This window comes from Cupressus sempervirens, chromosome 8, assembly GCF_028749045.1.
Source record: "Cupressus sempervirens isolate cs-2001-9-10 chromosome 8, ASM2874904v1, whole genome shotgun sequence".
In the NCBI taxonomy this organism is placed as follows: Eukaryota; Viridiplantae; Streptophyta; class Pinopsida; order Cupressales; family Cupressaceae; genus Cupressus; species Cupressus sempervirens.
Window position 1 is genome coordinate 42,342,290 of NC_143125.1, and position 16,912 is coordinate 42,359,201.

Sequence of the window (16,912 nt, forward strand, 5' to 3'; positions counted from 1 at the left end):
GTTCACTATCATGATGAATATCACGTGACTTGATATTCTTAGACATGTCATGATAGTTATTATCTCTTGGACATTTTGATAGATAGATTATGAGACTTGATATCGGTTGTTGATCATTATGTTCTTTATGAGATAATCATAGTGGATATCGTATGACATAATATATGTGGATATGTCATGATATGTTATGGTAGACATCACAAGACTTTATGTTGATGCACATATTGTAACTTGGATGCAAGAAAAATGGCATGTGACTTGATGTTCCTTATATCCTCTGATATCACAAGTTAGGTGATATCCCTATTGATATATACTTGATTATCTTCCCTAGCTAAGAGGGAGTGTTGATACATGGTAGCTTTGGTCATATATAAGGATGATAGTTTGTGCATGTATGTTAGTTCACATAGACTGACATATACACACACATACATATTTCTTGTGCTCAATAAGAATAATCATTTCAAATACATTTGTAGATAAAACTATCATTCTTATTCAATCGAAACATTATGCATCATATCATAGAAGTCAACTGAAATTTGTACTAGCATATTCTAATATTAATTATCTTCTCTTGGAATAGATCGAGCAATGATCATATACAAGAATAGAAGAGAGAAGTTGGGTCTCAAAACCGTAGAAGTCTAGGGATTGAAATCTTACTCCTTTAGAAATGAGTGCCTATAGTAGGCTTGGTTGCCTGATGCAAATTTTAAAAATGACTAGCCATTTTTTCTCAAAAAATGGGCGCCTATTTTTTATTTTTTAAAAATGGGTGCCTGTTTTCAAAAAATTAAAAGAATTTAAATTTTTGAAAATGGGCACTATTTTCAAAAAAATAAAAAATTTTGAGGCATTTAAAATGCATTTTGAAATGTCGCTTTTACTTTTTTAAATGGACGCCCATTTTTTGAATTTCAAATAATGAGTGCCCGTTTCTTAAAACATGATGCGAGATTTTTTTCTCTCACCTCGATTTTTGGTTTTGGTTTAGCTTGGTGGGACCAAGCCTATGCCTTGACCTCTCAAGATTTGGCTAAGGCATTAAACTGACAAAATTGGTCATTTTTATAATTTTTATAGGGTCTTCCCCCTCAAATTTTTTTACGAAATGAAAACCCATTAGAGCTCTCATTCTCCTCATTACAAAAATGTAAATTTTATAGTGATATGGTTTGTTTTGCTATTTTTGCATTTTTTAATCAAAGGAGGTACCATAAAATAGTGAGGTTCACTAAAACTTTAATAACTTTTCTAGTTTATGGTTTTTCTTATATTAGTTTATATGTCATCAATCTACATAAAGTCCTTTTGAAGTTGAAAAAAATATTTTTTTGAAAAATGTAAAATTTTGATCAAATTATGGTGTCCATACACAAGAAGTTAAAAAAATTAGCTTAATATCCAATTAAAAATTAAGGAAAAATATTCTCATAGTTATTTGGTGTGTTAAGTAACTTCCTATAAAAGGACTTACAAAAATTCATTAATTTGTCTCAAATTATGGTGTTTGTATACGAGTGTGGTATGATCCTGAAACAAACATTTTGAAAAAGTAGTTTTTAAAGATACATACCAAAAAAACTACATATTCAAAAAGTAGACTCTGAGCACTAAAATTTGTATTATTAAAGTTTCCTGATATTCAATCTCTAAGTGCTTAAAATTTTGACATCAATTGACAAGAAATTTCAAAAATAAGAAAAACACTTCCACTTTTTGTCCAAAAGTGAGACCCAACTTCTTGCACTTACCTGCAAAACAAATCAAATAATGATCAAGCATGATAAATAATAAACCATATTATGGATCAAGCAAATGATTCGTCATATTATATGCAAATTGATGACTTGCCAAAATAATATTTGGTTGTGTTAATTATAACCAATCAAGGTTATGTTAAGAGTTTGATTATTTGAAAATCCATGTCATGAGCACACATGACTCCACATTGTGGATACATGTCCTCTCATGACATGTATTTCAGAGACATTATATATACTTAGCCGATAAGACCAAGAGAAGCATCGAAATTGATAAATGCTCTCTCATTTGGTGTCTAGTAATTTCTTGACTTGAAGATTAATCAAGCACTCAAATTTATAATTATATTCCATTGCTATTGATATACTTATTCCTTCAAGAATAACTTTCTATCATAGCCACAAATAGATACAAGAGACTAGTACATTAAAATCTACGAATTCCAATATATATACCAGTCTGATAATAAGTTTAATTACATTTACATGGTATCAAAGCCTTGTTAAGGAAGATCCAAATTAAATTTGAGATGTTAAATTACTCACCTTGATATGACAACCAAATTACATTCTTTAAAATGCCAAACATGATCAAATTTGAGGATCAACTTGCAAACAACTTCACATCATGGAAGTTGAGAATTATGGTGATACTTAAAAATAAAAAATTAGATTCATCTGTAAAAATTAAAAACACAAAACTTGAGAATGATTCAGAAAAATATCAAAGGATGGAGATAATGAAAAAGCCATGAAACTAATAGTAGATGCAATTAGGGATCACATAGTACCTATATTGGCAAAATAGGAGATTGCATACCTTATGTTCAAATGTCTTAAAAGCACATTTTAAATAAATAACACTTGAAGAACCCTTGCATTAAAGAGGCAAAATAATTACAATAGTCAAAAAATATGACAATCCATCAATATATACTCCATGCGAATAATTGAGATGAGGGATCAACTGCCAACTGTTGGATATGAAATTGATAGCAAAGAGTTAACTCTAATAGCTTTAAGTGTCCTACCAAATTCATGGGATTTATTCTGTAATGCCCCGCCTGGAGATCCTTGGAACAAGGATTCAATATAAGCCAAGATATTTTTTTTTACAAGTATGAATGCACATGACAACATCATACAGGGATCACAAATATCGCAATGGAAGACTTCACCACAATCCCAGCAACCAGCGGATCTCCAAATGCCACTACCAAACTAATACATGCAAACAAAAGCCAACAACGACCATGCACAAGATGAGGGCTTGAAGAAATGACCACTCATCAACAAAACACCAAGCTGGGGCAGAATGCAGAATCCTAAAATTTGGCTAAGTCAAAAATCCTGAAGCCCTGAAAATTGGCTAAGTCTAGATTTCTGAAGCCCTCAAATTTCCTAAAATCTTTATCTTATCTCTGAGAGGTTTGAAACCTATCTCAAAAGATTTTTTGCATATATTAAAATATATCTTAAGTATAAAATATATGTCAGCTTATACTTAAATGATATATTTTAAACCCCAAGAGACAAACTACAGAAACACACACAACAAAAATAAAAAAGCAACACCATAGAGTTGGAGAGCACCGAAGAGGGTATCCAAGACAGCTCTCAAAAAGATCAAACTAGACCAAAAAGTGCCTGCTGCCCCTCCACACAGGTTTTTTACAAAAAACTAGGCGATACTTTAATACAGCATAGAAAAGTATCGTGCAACATTTCTAAAGAAGGAGGGTGACACTTTCAAGGACTGGGCGATACTTCTCCCAAAGTCGTGTGACACTTTCAGGGTGTTGTATGACATTTCTCACAAGGAGGTGCAATACTTTCCAGTATCGCACAATATTTCTCCAAAAGGTGTGTGATAGAATCAGGGGACGCACGATAGAGTTTCAATGAGTGTGTGATACATTTTTGTGTCGCACCATGCTGATAAAATGTTGCCTAGAGAAACACAAAAACACTTAAGGAAAACACAAAAGGGGAAGAACAGAGAAAAACTGAGTTCAGAACCTCCACACTAGGGAGTACCGAATCCACATAGACCGAGGAGTGAACACTCGAGTGCATAATCAACAATATGCCAAGGAATCAAGAAGGAGGAACATCTATCCATCTAAAACATAGAAATAATAGAACGAACTAAAAGAAACATCATGGTGAATCATGAGCATCGCAATGTACAGAAATAACATCACAATAACTGAACAACCAAACTAAGTATGCAATTCCTCCCAACCGTCAATAGCATCATAAGACCATTATGGGCCCTAGCCATCCCCTGTGTGTAACATCCCAAGCCATCGATCAAACTGTCGGTATTATCGTAATAGGGACATCACTACTAAACATGCTAATAACCAAAAGCATAAGGAAATCTAACATGCTAGTAGTAAAGCATAAGATAAACCTACTAAGCAGATAACATCGCTATCACATGCTAATCATCATAATATGGAATGTGTTAAAACTAACATCACCTAAACATGATAAACAACATCCCAATGAAAGCATAAATCACAAGAAAGCATACTCCAGAGCCAAAGCATCAAGTGAAAACATCCAGCAATGGTCAGACTAGGATAAGAGACCGTCTTTGTACACCGGTCCCTAGCAATGGTGAAGGTAGCTACGCCTCCCAACCATGTAGAACCTGTAGGTCCACACCCACCATGCTGATGGAGATAATGATCCAACCACAAACACACAAAATAACATCCATGGCTAACACACATGCCAAGCAGTATGATGACTAAACCCAAGACAAAGACAATGCATAACGACAGGTCTTGGTCAAACATCTCAATGGGCCACTATGTAGGGATTGACATCATGGAGAGTCGCTTGGCATCGACAAGCCCAAGCTAGTATTGGTAGCATCAACTTTCCAATGGAAGGCGCACAATTCCAGGCAGCATCAACTTCCCAATGGAAGGCGCACAATTCCATTTTAATTATCTTAAGTTTTATTACCATTCACACATTTTATTTAGTTATCACTTGATTAAAACTTCCTCTACCAACCCTATGGGATTGAGGTCACCAAGCTGCGAGATAGAAGCCCCCTCCATATGCTACCCTACCCTACCCATGCTCCTCCTACAACAAGTGCCTGTGGACATGCATACTCCCATCCCAACCCTAGTGATCATAACTTTTGAAAGTACCACAGAAGATCGGGCCTCGCAAGTCACCTGACAAATGTACAGCACATACTTGTGTGTGGCGCACCACCATCACAAAGATCAAAACACAAAGATAGGATGAGAACACAATGCAAAAGACAACACCCAACTAAAAGCAACATAGGAAGGATGAATTCTACATGAATCCCAAAGCCAATAAAACCATACATCATGAAATCACTCAATTGGCCTCAATCTAAGAGTATGGATTCTACATGAATTCCAATTATGCAACAAGACCAAACATCATGAACTCACTCAACTGGCCTCAATCCGAGAGCATAGATTCTACACCAATCTTAGTGTCCACGAACACAATAACAAAGGTCCAAAAGAAACTATAAAATTAGGTATAAAATCACTCAACCAACCACAGTGTGAGGAGTACAAATGTGACATGCACCCCAATGCAACATAAAAGTGCAATAGTGGTTTGACTGATATCCAAATAGATCATCAAGGTCCATGACCCACATTGTGCCAAGAAAACCCAAGAAAGCAAGGTGACACACAAAATGAGGTAAAAATTCCAAAATTTTGAAAACTTCAAAATTAAAACCCATTTGACCTTTAGGTAATAAAACCCCAAAAATCCAAAAATAAATGAGTTCAGACACTGTATGCAAAAATTTCTAGAATAACGGTGCAAAACCCCAAACCCTCATCCCGAAAAATAGGGAAATGTTTGTACCCACCCAACCGGGTAGAACTAGCATACAAAAATAGAGGGGAACACTAGTTCTCTACCTCCAAACAAACGGCTACCAAAAATAGAAGCAGAAACATTAAAATAGGAAAGCCCTACCTCACAACCAAAAGGACAAAATGAGAATCTAAACCATAAAATAAATAGTCCACAGAAGTAGCTAAAAATCACAGAAATCCAAGGTTTTCCCAAGCTGATCCAACGAGCCCAATGTCGCGACAATCTCATGCCTGTAGTTCCCACAACGAACAAAATAATAAATCCTCATGAAGAGGATTTTGGGTTTTACTCTCAAACTTTCTAATTCAAAAGTGAGAAGTGAGGAATTAAATTCCTTTTCGGATATTTATTCACTTTTCAAATGAATAATCGATTAGGGCAAATAACCAACCAACCTAGTTAAACCCTGAATTGACCCCAACGAAAACAGGCTATTCCTAAAAATAGGAATTCATCTATGGCAAAGCTGCCAAAAATCAATATAAATCAATTAAAAGCCCAAAGACCCAAAAACACATAAATTTTCTTAATAACTTTCACGATAATGCGAAACTCTAAATGCACAGACATGCTCACTGGTCTAATCACATAATGCAAATGAGTTCGGATTTAATAATCACTGAAAGGTTTAATTAAATAATTAAAATAAAGATACGTCGATCATACAAGGATGACATTGGTAAAATATAAATGGTTGAATCACTAACTCCATGTGCCATTGCCAGGGATATAAATCCTACACACTAAACAATACGATCAAGTGCAATTGCATCTAATAACATAGTCGAAGCAATAAATGCATTAAATCACCTTATTTAACCATTTATTTAATTATATTAAAATAATCTATTTACATCACTCACGTTCGCATAAAGCATAACAACATAGGAATGAAGTAAATAACCATAGCATTAAATCCATCACCTAACATAATCAGAGATATGTCCAAATACCAGATAACCAGATATCATCATAAAACACACTGTCATCTCAAAATGGCATCGTCATGCAATATGATCAACTGAATAGCATAGTAGTCTAAAATCTATGATACTAAAATCAAAGTATAACATTTGACCCTCAGGTCCTCCCAAATATAAAACATCACATAAGTAACAGATATCTCTCAGATCAAAATATAACAAGGTAAATGTCTGCAGCACATAACCAAATAATCCAACATGAACAATCCATTTCTAATTACTTAAGCATTTAATAATGATTGTTTAAGGAACATTAAAAGGACACTTAAAACACATAAGCGAACACAGTCATAAACATGACTACCCACTGCTACAAGAACCTAGTCCAGTGTAGCATGGTAGTAGTACACAGTGCAATCTTTGCACACATCTCAAGGTAATCACGTAAAAACCTCATGATACCACATTGATCCTGGTAAGCACTAGAACAAACCTTAGTGAACCATAAATCATATCATAATCTTCTAAATCAGTCAAAGCATAATCAAAGCAACTGATGCAAAAACATAAATCCAAACACCTCAACAATGTAGACCACTCATGGTCACAATCATGATCCATCACAACGAAAGATCAACAAGGTTGCATCCATCAGGATGACTAACAAAAGTCAAATGGGAGAGGCACTACATCTTCATTCAAGGAATCAATGCAAGATCAAAATATTCAAAGTTTGATTGGTTAATATCTGATTGCCTGCAAGAAGAAGCTGGACATGTGTCAAAAGGAAACTAAAAAAAACCTATAGATGAGGATATTCATGTCCTAAATACTAACTCTCATAAGAAAGTTAAGAAGAAGTATTTCAAAAGAAAAAGATATTTTCACAGAAAGGGTTCATCCAAGAAGATGATAGATGGTTCTCAAGTGCAATATTTTATATGTGATTAATATGGACACTATGCTATAAAGGGCCTTGATATGACAAAGAAACAAGCATCATTTTCTAAGGTTGGTAAAAAAAAAATACAAAAGATGACTCTAAGAAGTTTATCTTCTACTCAGCGCTATCACATCATGTATCAAGCAAATTTAACACCTGGGTGACTAATAGTGGGTCATCAAGGCATATCACAGGATTCAAAGAACACCTAGACACTATGGTGGAATAAATTGATGAAGAAGTAACTATTGGGGATGATTTTTCACATTTAGTAAAAGGAGTGGGAACTTGCAACATCAAATTGGGATAAGGGATATCAATTCAACTAACTAATGCACTATTTGTACCTATAATTAAGAGAAATCTAGTATCCATGTCTAGCATAGAAGACAACAAATATAGGGTCACCTTCATGGATGAGAAGGTTTTGGCATGACCAAAGAACTCTACATATAAGAAAGCTAAAACCATAGGTATAAGGCAAGGATACCTATACAAACTTTGCACTAAGATGAAAAAAATCCTCCTCCATGAGACTTTAGACTAAAATGAGATCTAGAATTGAAGGAACCAGGGCATATTCACTTTTGCAACCTAAATTCCATGGAAAAATTGGTAATGTGAATTTTCAAACTATATCAAGCTCCTAGTGGGATATGCAAAGGGTGTGCCTTAGGGGAAAACACTAAGGGAACTTTTCAAAATAATTTGAGTAGAACCAAAAATATATTAGAATTAGTGCACTTTGACTTATGTGGACTCATGTTTTCTCCCTCCATGAGAGGGTTCCTATATTATGAAACTGTGATATCCCCATTTTGATATATAATAATAAATAAGTATTATATATTATTAAAAAGATTAATAATGTAGATAAATTGAAAAATATAAATTATATATATACCATAAATATTATCATATAACTATGTGTGTATATAATAAATATATATACTTCTATATATATTAGATATTAAAATACTATATTATTGAATATAAATAATTAATATACATACACATAAATCAAATATTGACAAATATATCTAAATTACTTATTAATAGTATTATTAATTACAAGGAATATAATTTATATAATTTGTAATCATAGTTAATATAATAATATATAATATAGTTTTTGATAAGATAAACAGGTTTTAAGGGATCCTGAAACCCATAAGTTTTACAAAAACAAGGTTGATAATAAGCAAAAGAAGCCCAGCCAAAACAGAGCTCCAACAGCTGAAAAAAAGCCCGCAGGCCCAACCCAAAACAAAGGTCCATAGAAAGGCCAGAAAACAAACAAACTAAAACAAACTACAAAAAGCCTGTCCAAAAACCAAAAGCTAGGAAGACGAAAAGACAAAAGACAAGAAAACTAGTCTTCAGTTATCTTCTCCATTTCCTGCATAGTCTGAGCTGCCTCAACTATCTTTTGTTGCTCCTTTGCCATTTGATCCTAGACCTTCTCCATGCCCTGATCCATACTGGTGAACGTACTGGTTATGGCCTTGTCATCATTCGACCTGGCCTTATCCCTGTTCTGTCCTCCCTCCTCCACCAGCAAGTCCATGTCCTTAAGTTTACCAGCAAGGGATTGGATGTTGTCATTCATCGAACTCAGGAGAGAAATCATCTGACTTGCCAGGTTGTGGTTGTAGTTTTCAAGATTTCTTAATCTCCTTTCATTTAAGCTTTCTCTGTTATCCTGGTCCTCCTGGCTGTCATTACCTGTCTTATTCTTAATACTTTCCATCTGAGATACCCTTTCTCTAGCTTCCTCTAGCTCATGGAAGAGCCATTTGATTGATCTGAAGTTGTCAATCATACTACTGTGGGCATTATTCAGAAGGTTCATTCCAGTATCCCTTGCATTGTTTGAGATGGCCAGGATAGCTGGGTCTATGAGCTCATTGAGCCTAGGCTGCTCCAGGTTGTCCACCAGGATCTGAGGGTTCATAACTTCCCTAAAAATCCCCATAGTAGCAATCCTCACATTGAAATTTTTCTAGGCCTTTCTCCTATTTTTGACCTACACTTCCCCCTCATTCTCACCAGTGATGACATTCACTTTTTCCTTCAAAGGAGGCTGAGACTAGACAGGGGAGAAGGGAAGAGAAATAGCATCTGTCCTCTGATTTCTAGTCTCCTCAACTCTCACTACCTCCCTCTTCCATTTTTTCCTAGGTTTCTCCTCTTCCAACTCCTCCTCCGACACTTTGTTAGAATCTTTCATATCCATTTCCTCCTCCTCCTTATCATAACCCTCTTTTTCTTGAGCTTGGCCGTGATCCCTAGGGCTTTTCCTGCTGGGAGTTGTAGCTATGGACTATTTCCTGGCTTGACCTTTTTTCTTCTTTCCTGAGGAAACATTCTCCTCCTCTGAGCTAATGCTCTCAATGTCATCAAAGTCTAAAGAAAAGTTGGAGCTACCTTTGTCAACATCCTCAACTTGAGGAGGGTTATTGCATATAGATTGAGCTTTGAAATGCTCATGGATGAGGAGCAATAATCCCTCATGAAAAGCAGGGTTAACAGTGGCTTTCTTCTTGAAACTAGAGATTTCCTTGTTCATAGAAGTGAGAAGGTAAAAGGGAATGGAAATTCTTCTCTTATGGCGAAAATGTTTTAAAATCACAAAATGGTGAGTTTTGACCCAATCAAACCTAGGGTTTAGGGTTACATAATCAATGAGGGCATATAAAACATACCTCCAGAACTTCTTTATAGTCTCCATCACATAGAAAGACTCTTTCTTTTCCAGCTTGTTCATTTCTGCAGAATTTTTCATGAACTCCTTAACTGCATTGGACGAAAGTTTCTTGTCCCTGTAGAATTTGAAACCCTCCATAGGGATGTCAGTGACCTCTACAATCACCTCCTCTATGATTTGGAAAGAAACCTCGTTCACCTTGACCTTGCCATTGTTCCACGAGTTCACCATGTTGTTGGTGACCTCAGGGTCAAAACCATGGAGTTTCTCAAAAAAATTCGCAACCGCCCTTTTCCAATTTTTTCTAGACTTTGCCCATATTCTTCCACTTCTCCACTTCACCCACCAGCTCCTTTCTGCTCCGTTCTCCAGTCATGACATCCGTTTTTTCTTCAACAATTCTCATGAGCCCCAATTTCTGCAAATTTTTTCCAGCCAAGATTTTGGCTCTATTTCTATTATTGGGTTCGTGATCATTTGCCTCTTTGATACAATAGCAAGTGAAAATGATAACAATCCTCCAAACATGTCGAAAAGACGGAGAAAATCCCTTAAGATTACGAAAACCAAGAAACTTATTATGGCTCATACCAACATCCATTCGTTCTTTATTAAACATGATTAAAGTTAGATTGACCCATACTTCCGTGGATTTTCTCCAGCTCGATTAGTGACTTAGCCTCCATCGAAATATCTTTTCCAGAATGCCAAATCATCTCTTTGTCTGCTCCCACCCCTTTGTTAGCGAACCAGTCAGCAACTAGGTTTGCCTCTCTAAACGCATGAGTGACGTGGACCTTCTCAAATTTTGTGAGGGCGACACGTGTCTCATCAATTATATTTGCAATCGACCACGAGGGAGGAGAGATACCATTAATATTGTTAATTATGTTTTTGGAGTCCCCTTCAAGCCAAAGTTTGGAAACGCCAGCTTCAAAAGCTAGCTTTACCACACTGCACACGACTCTGGCTTCGGCCAAATGGTTGGTCTGGGTTCCAAGCGGGAGAGCAAAGGCCGCAATCCCCTCCCCAAAACTATTTCTTATAATTCCATCGCTTCCAGAGGGGCCAGGGTTTCCCTTAGAAGCGCCATCAAAGTTGGCTTTTGACCATCCTTCCGGGGGTAGAATCCATCTGGCATCCTGTCTTTTGGGATCCCTGTCTTTTTCTTTAACCGTCTTCCTATCCCCTATATCAACTTCCCCCTCCTTCATCACTTGAAGGTTTTCTTTTATGTTTTTCAAAATCTTCCTTCCCAGAATTATTGTCGACTCCTCTCTATCCCTAAAAATTCTATTGTTCCTTTCCTTCCAGATGCTCCAGCAGAAGTGAGGCAAAAACCAAACATAATTATCCTGCCAGCCTGGAATTTTACAAAGGCTTTTCCAATGACTGAAAAAGTCAATAAGGTTATCCGGCCAGCACCAGAGAATCTCCATTTCTTGATTAAGAGAATTCCACACCTCCCTAGCAAAGTCACATTGAATGAAGATATGATTTCTCGACTTAGACTGGTTTTTACAGAGCGGGCATCTGCTGGGCATAACATGGCCTCTCTTCATGAGATTATCTTGCATTAGGATTTTGTTCTGAAGGGCCAGCTAATAAAATATATTGATCTTTGGAGTGAGGTCCGTGAACCAGGCATCCACCCAAGGGGGTTTCTCCTTTAAACCCCAGAGAGAGTTGTAGCTTGAAGAAATAGAATAACTTCCATTGGGATTATCCCTCTAGACTATCTCATCCTTATTATTACTAGGGATCAAAGAGTTAAGCATAGTCATTATTGGTTTCAAATCCTCAAAAATGAGGGAAAGGTCTCTCCATTCCTGACCAACCCTATAATTGCTTACTTTAAACCCATATAGCTCCATGCATTCTTGCACCCATCTCTCAAAAACTTTGTTGTTAGAAAGTGGGCCTTGACATAACCACATGTCAGACCAAAATTGAATATCCTCCCCATTGCCTAGTTTCCAAGAGACCCTTGCCGTAGCTAGGTCCCTAGCCTTCAGGATACCATTCCAAATAGTCGACCCTTTAGGGATGTCCTCATTGAATAAAGTAAAATGAAGAGAGGGTCTTCTGAGGTATTTATTTTCCAGAATGTCTCTCCATTCACCAGTGTTATTGAAGATTCACCGGATTTGTTTTGCAAGAAGCGCCTAATTGAGATGGGTAAGCTGTCTGATGCCCAGACCACCATACCTCTTGGGGAGGTAGACCTTCTCCCAGGCAACAAGAGGGTACCTTTTCTTTCCTTCAAGTCTGGTCCATAAAAAGTCTCTTTGGATTTTCTCCATTTTCTCTGCAAATTTCACAGGAATTCCAAAAAGGCTCAGAGCATAAATGGGAAGGTTTTGAAGAGTGGATTTGACCAGTAAACATTTCCCAGCCTGGCTGAGAGAGGCATCTTTCCATCCAACCATCTTCTTGTTGAATCTGTCTAGAATACCATTCCAGAAAGAGTCTGGGGGAGAGGAGCCCAAGGGGAGCCCTACATAGGATGGAGGGAGAGAGCCCACCCCACAACCAAGGATTCTGGCAATTTTCCTTTGTCTGACTTCAGGGGTGTTAACAAAGAAGGTTGAGCTTTTGTTCCAGTTAATCAGCTATCCAGTCCCTCTGGAGTAAGTATCAAGAACCTCTTTCAAAGTCTTAGCTTCTTTCACAGAAGCTTCCCCCCCCCCCCCCCCCCATTATAGTGTCGTCCACAAATTGTTGGTGAGTGAAGGGGACATTTCTCAAAGAAGGCTTAATCCCTTGAAGACTTCCATCAGACTTTTTACGTTCAATAAGCCTCCCAATGCATTCAGCTAAAATAATGAAGAGGATAGGTGAGAGGGGGTCTCCCTGCCTGAGACCTCTAGAAGGTTTAAAGAAATCAGAAGGGGCTCCATTAATTAGAATAGCAAGAGAGGAGGTAGACACCAATTGAGAAATGAGTTTACACACTTTATTGTCAAAACCAAAGGCCTGAAGGACCTTCCCAAGAAAGGACCAGTCCACCCGATCATAGGCTTTTGAAAGATCCAGTTTGAGATACATACCTTCCCGCTTGGAAGCTTCTAAAGAATGAATAACCTCATGAACCATCAGCACCGAGTCCAAGATTTGTCTCCTAGGAACAAAGCTAGATTTTTGTTACGAAATGATCAGATGCAAGATTTTAAGAATTCTGGAAGTGATAACTTTAGAGATGATCTTGTAGAAAGAGTTGCACAAACTGATGGGCCTGAACTTGTCGAAAGAGTCAGCCCTTGGGGATTTAGGGATGAGAACCAAGAAGGTAGAATTTATCTCCTTAAGAATACTTCTAGCTCTGAAGAACTCTTGAACTACCTTAACCACATCCCCCATGACCACTGGCCAGTACATTTGGAAGAAAAAGGTGGGAAACTCATCTGGACCAGGTGATTTGTCACTAGGTAGGGAGAAAAGGGCGTCTCTAACTTCCAAAGCATTAGGAATAGCATAGAGAAGTTTATTATGGTGGGGTTGAATAATCTGAGGAATACAAGAGATGATATCCTCTTGGTCCACCTTGGAAAGCAGGGGGTCCTCAGAGAGAAGAGAAGAGAAGAAGGAGACCGCTTCAGCCGAGATATCTGGATCTTCAGACAACAACACCTGCCCCTTCTTGATTCCAAAGATCTTGTTGTTAGCCCTATGTTTTAGGGTGGAGAGATGAAAGAACTTCGTGTTTTGATCTCCATCCTTAAGCCATGTGATTCGAGATTTTTGCCTCCAGAAATTTTTCTCCCTGTTGATGATGTTATGAAGATCAGATAGGATCAACAGCTCAGCCTCCCTGTTACTCTCATTATATCCTTCCTTCTGTATACTATCTTGGATAACAGATAGATTTTCTGATGACTCCTCCTTGTCATGGAAAATATGGCCAAAATCAGACTTGTTCCAAATTTTTACCATCCTCTTCACATTTCTGAGCTTTTTGGTGACTCTGAACATGGTTGAGCCATCAACACCAATCCCCCACCATCTTTTGACATTATTCAATAGGTCGGGGTGAGTAGTCCACATTTTCTCGAACCTAAAAGGGCAATTTCTCTTGGACTCAAGAGGGGACACCGAAAGTGAAATGGGGGAGTAGTCAGAACCAACTCTAGGAAGTAGAGATAATCTATAGCTAAAAGAGTGCAACCAATCCGGGGAGATTAAAGCTCTGTCCAATCTGACCTAAATGCAGTCCTGACTAGCTCTCTTGTTAGACCAGGTAAAGGTACCCCCCGAGAGCTCCAAATCCATTAGGGCCAAATCATTGATGAAATTGGAAAGATCCTGCTTACTTTCCCAATCTGGGGGCAATCTTCCCATCTTCTCCTTGTCCTCCAGCGGAGAGTTGAAGTCTCCCAGGATTATGCCTTTCTTAATGTCACTGGCTTGCACCAACTTTCCAACTTTGACCCAATAATTTTTTCTATCTCTCTTGTTGTTGGGAGCATAAATGTTCACTAAAAACCAGCAATCATTAGTTTGCAAATGTTGAACTCTACAGAAGAGGATGTTATCCTCATCATACTCGGGCACAATATTGAAATGTCTGTTAAATTGAATAATAGCAGCAGCCCTCCAGATGCTCCTTTTGAGTTTGAGGCAATTCCATTCATGTTGCTATTGAATCTAATATTTTCTAGATTTTCTTTCTTTATTTTTGTTTCCTGAATAAGAAATATATCAGGCCTTTGATCCCTTATCATATTCCTTACCACTTCTTGCTTGTGGATTCCATTGAGTCCACGAATATTCCATGAGAGGATCTTCATGCTTTAATTGATGAGCAGGCTTCCTGGATGGTGCGCTGTGTTCCATCCATGATGTTTCTTCTTGCTTCCTCCTTCCTAATTTCATTCTTATTTTTCCTTCCCACCGGGTTGGTTTTATGACCAAGATCTGCCTTGGCCTTGCTTCTAGCTGAAGCTGGAGAGGCAGGAGAGGGGTCCTGGCTATTCTTCTTCTTTCTTCTTCTGACCTCTGTCCAGGGTGGCTTTTCTTCTTCTTTACATAAATCAAACAAAGCATCTAGCCTAGCCAGTTGTTCTGATGTTGAAGAAAATAGCCTTTCTAAGATTCTATTCACTATTATAGCGGGTTCCCTACTAACCAGGTTTGTGGAGTTTTGAGACATTGGTTCCTCTTGCTTTTGTTCCTCCATAAAGTCTAGGAAAGAGGAACGGTTCGGATCAACCTCCTCAGAACTCTTAGGGATTTGAGACTCCAAATACTTGCCTCTTCGAGATTATCCTTGGTTTCCTTCATTTGGGAAGGGTTGGTTTTTTCCTCAGTTGTCTCTTTCCCTTCTCCTTCCAGTGCTTCCACTACAACCTGGAGGTCTCGGGGTTCAGCTTGGAGATCAGGAACAAAATCATTAGCTTTTCCTTTAGCCTCTCCATTTTTTTTGACTTGCATTTCTTTCTTCTTCCAAATCTTTTTGGGAACATGAGCAGCTTTCTTCCCACCTTGAGGGCGGGCCTTTCCCCCCATTCCCTTTCCTTTGAATAGTGGGCAGAATCCAGCCTTGTGTTCTGCCTTCTTACAATGGAAGCATGCAAAAGGTACACTTTCATAGTCAATCTTTTGGATTCTGTTTCCCAATCAAGATTAAAATTCTATAACTTGAGGCATATCCTGTTCTTCAGTCACTCCTACATATATCCTTGCATAGGTAAGTCTCTTCTTAGCTACCGTTACAGGATCAATGGAAAGAAGCTCTCTAAAAGACCTGGCAATGCCATCAAAGACATCCTCATGCTAGTATTCCATGGGCAATTTTGGGAGTCTAATCCAAACTAGAGCCTGGGATAGGAAATCATTATTCAAGTCCAGATTGGAAGACCATTTCTGCAAGATTAAAGTAGATCTCCCCAGAGACTAGTTCCCTACGCACAGGATTCTGGAAAAGTCTTCCAAGCAAGAAAACTCAAAAGTCATGAAACCTTTAGCCATTTTTGTCACCTCTACATGCCCCTTTAAATCCCATTTGTTTCTGGTAAAAACCCTCACAACATAAATGTTGGGCCTTGGCCCTATATATTTTCCCACCAGAGTATTCGCCATATTGAGGATATTGTGGTCTATAATTTCTCGAGGAACTTCCAGAGCAAAGAAATCCTTCTCCTTGTCTGATTTATCAATGACTTTCGAGAATGTTGACTTACCTGATGGTTTGACTCCAAATAGGTTCGACCAGTGCCCCTAGGCCCCAGGCGGCCCACCACCCGAGTGAAGGGGAGGAATCTTCTCACCTGGGTGAGGCAGCAACTTTCGTGGGTCCCCATCCTTTGAGGCGTCCGCATCATTCACCTCCAATTCCTGCCCTGTAGCTGCAGATTGCCCCCCAACGCCCATGTTCTCCCGATTCCTGCCTAGCTGCTGCTTCAAAATCCCATTCCCACCTAGCTGTTGATTCAAAAACCCATTCTCGCTCACTCCGCACACTCCACTCCCCATTGTTTTTTAAAATTTTATTAATCCTTGGTTGTAAGCACTACAGGAAAGAAGCCCCACTATTTCACCAAGGGTCAATGGAAAAACATTCTCAATTAGGATCTACAGTAGAGAATGGCCCTGTGGGGACTTGAACCTTGGTTGTAGGCCCTACAGGCAAGAAGCTCCACCATTTCACCAAAGGGACAAGCCCATAATATATAAT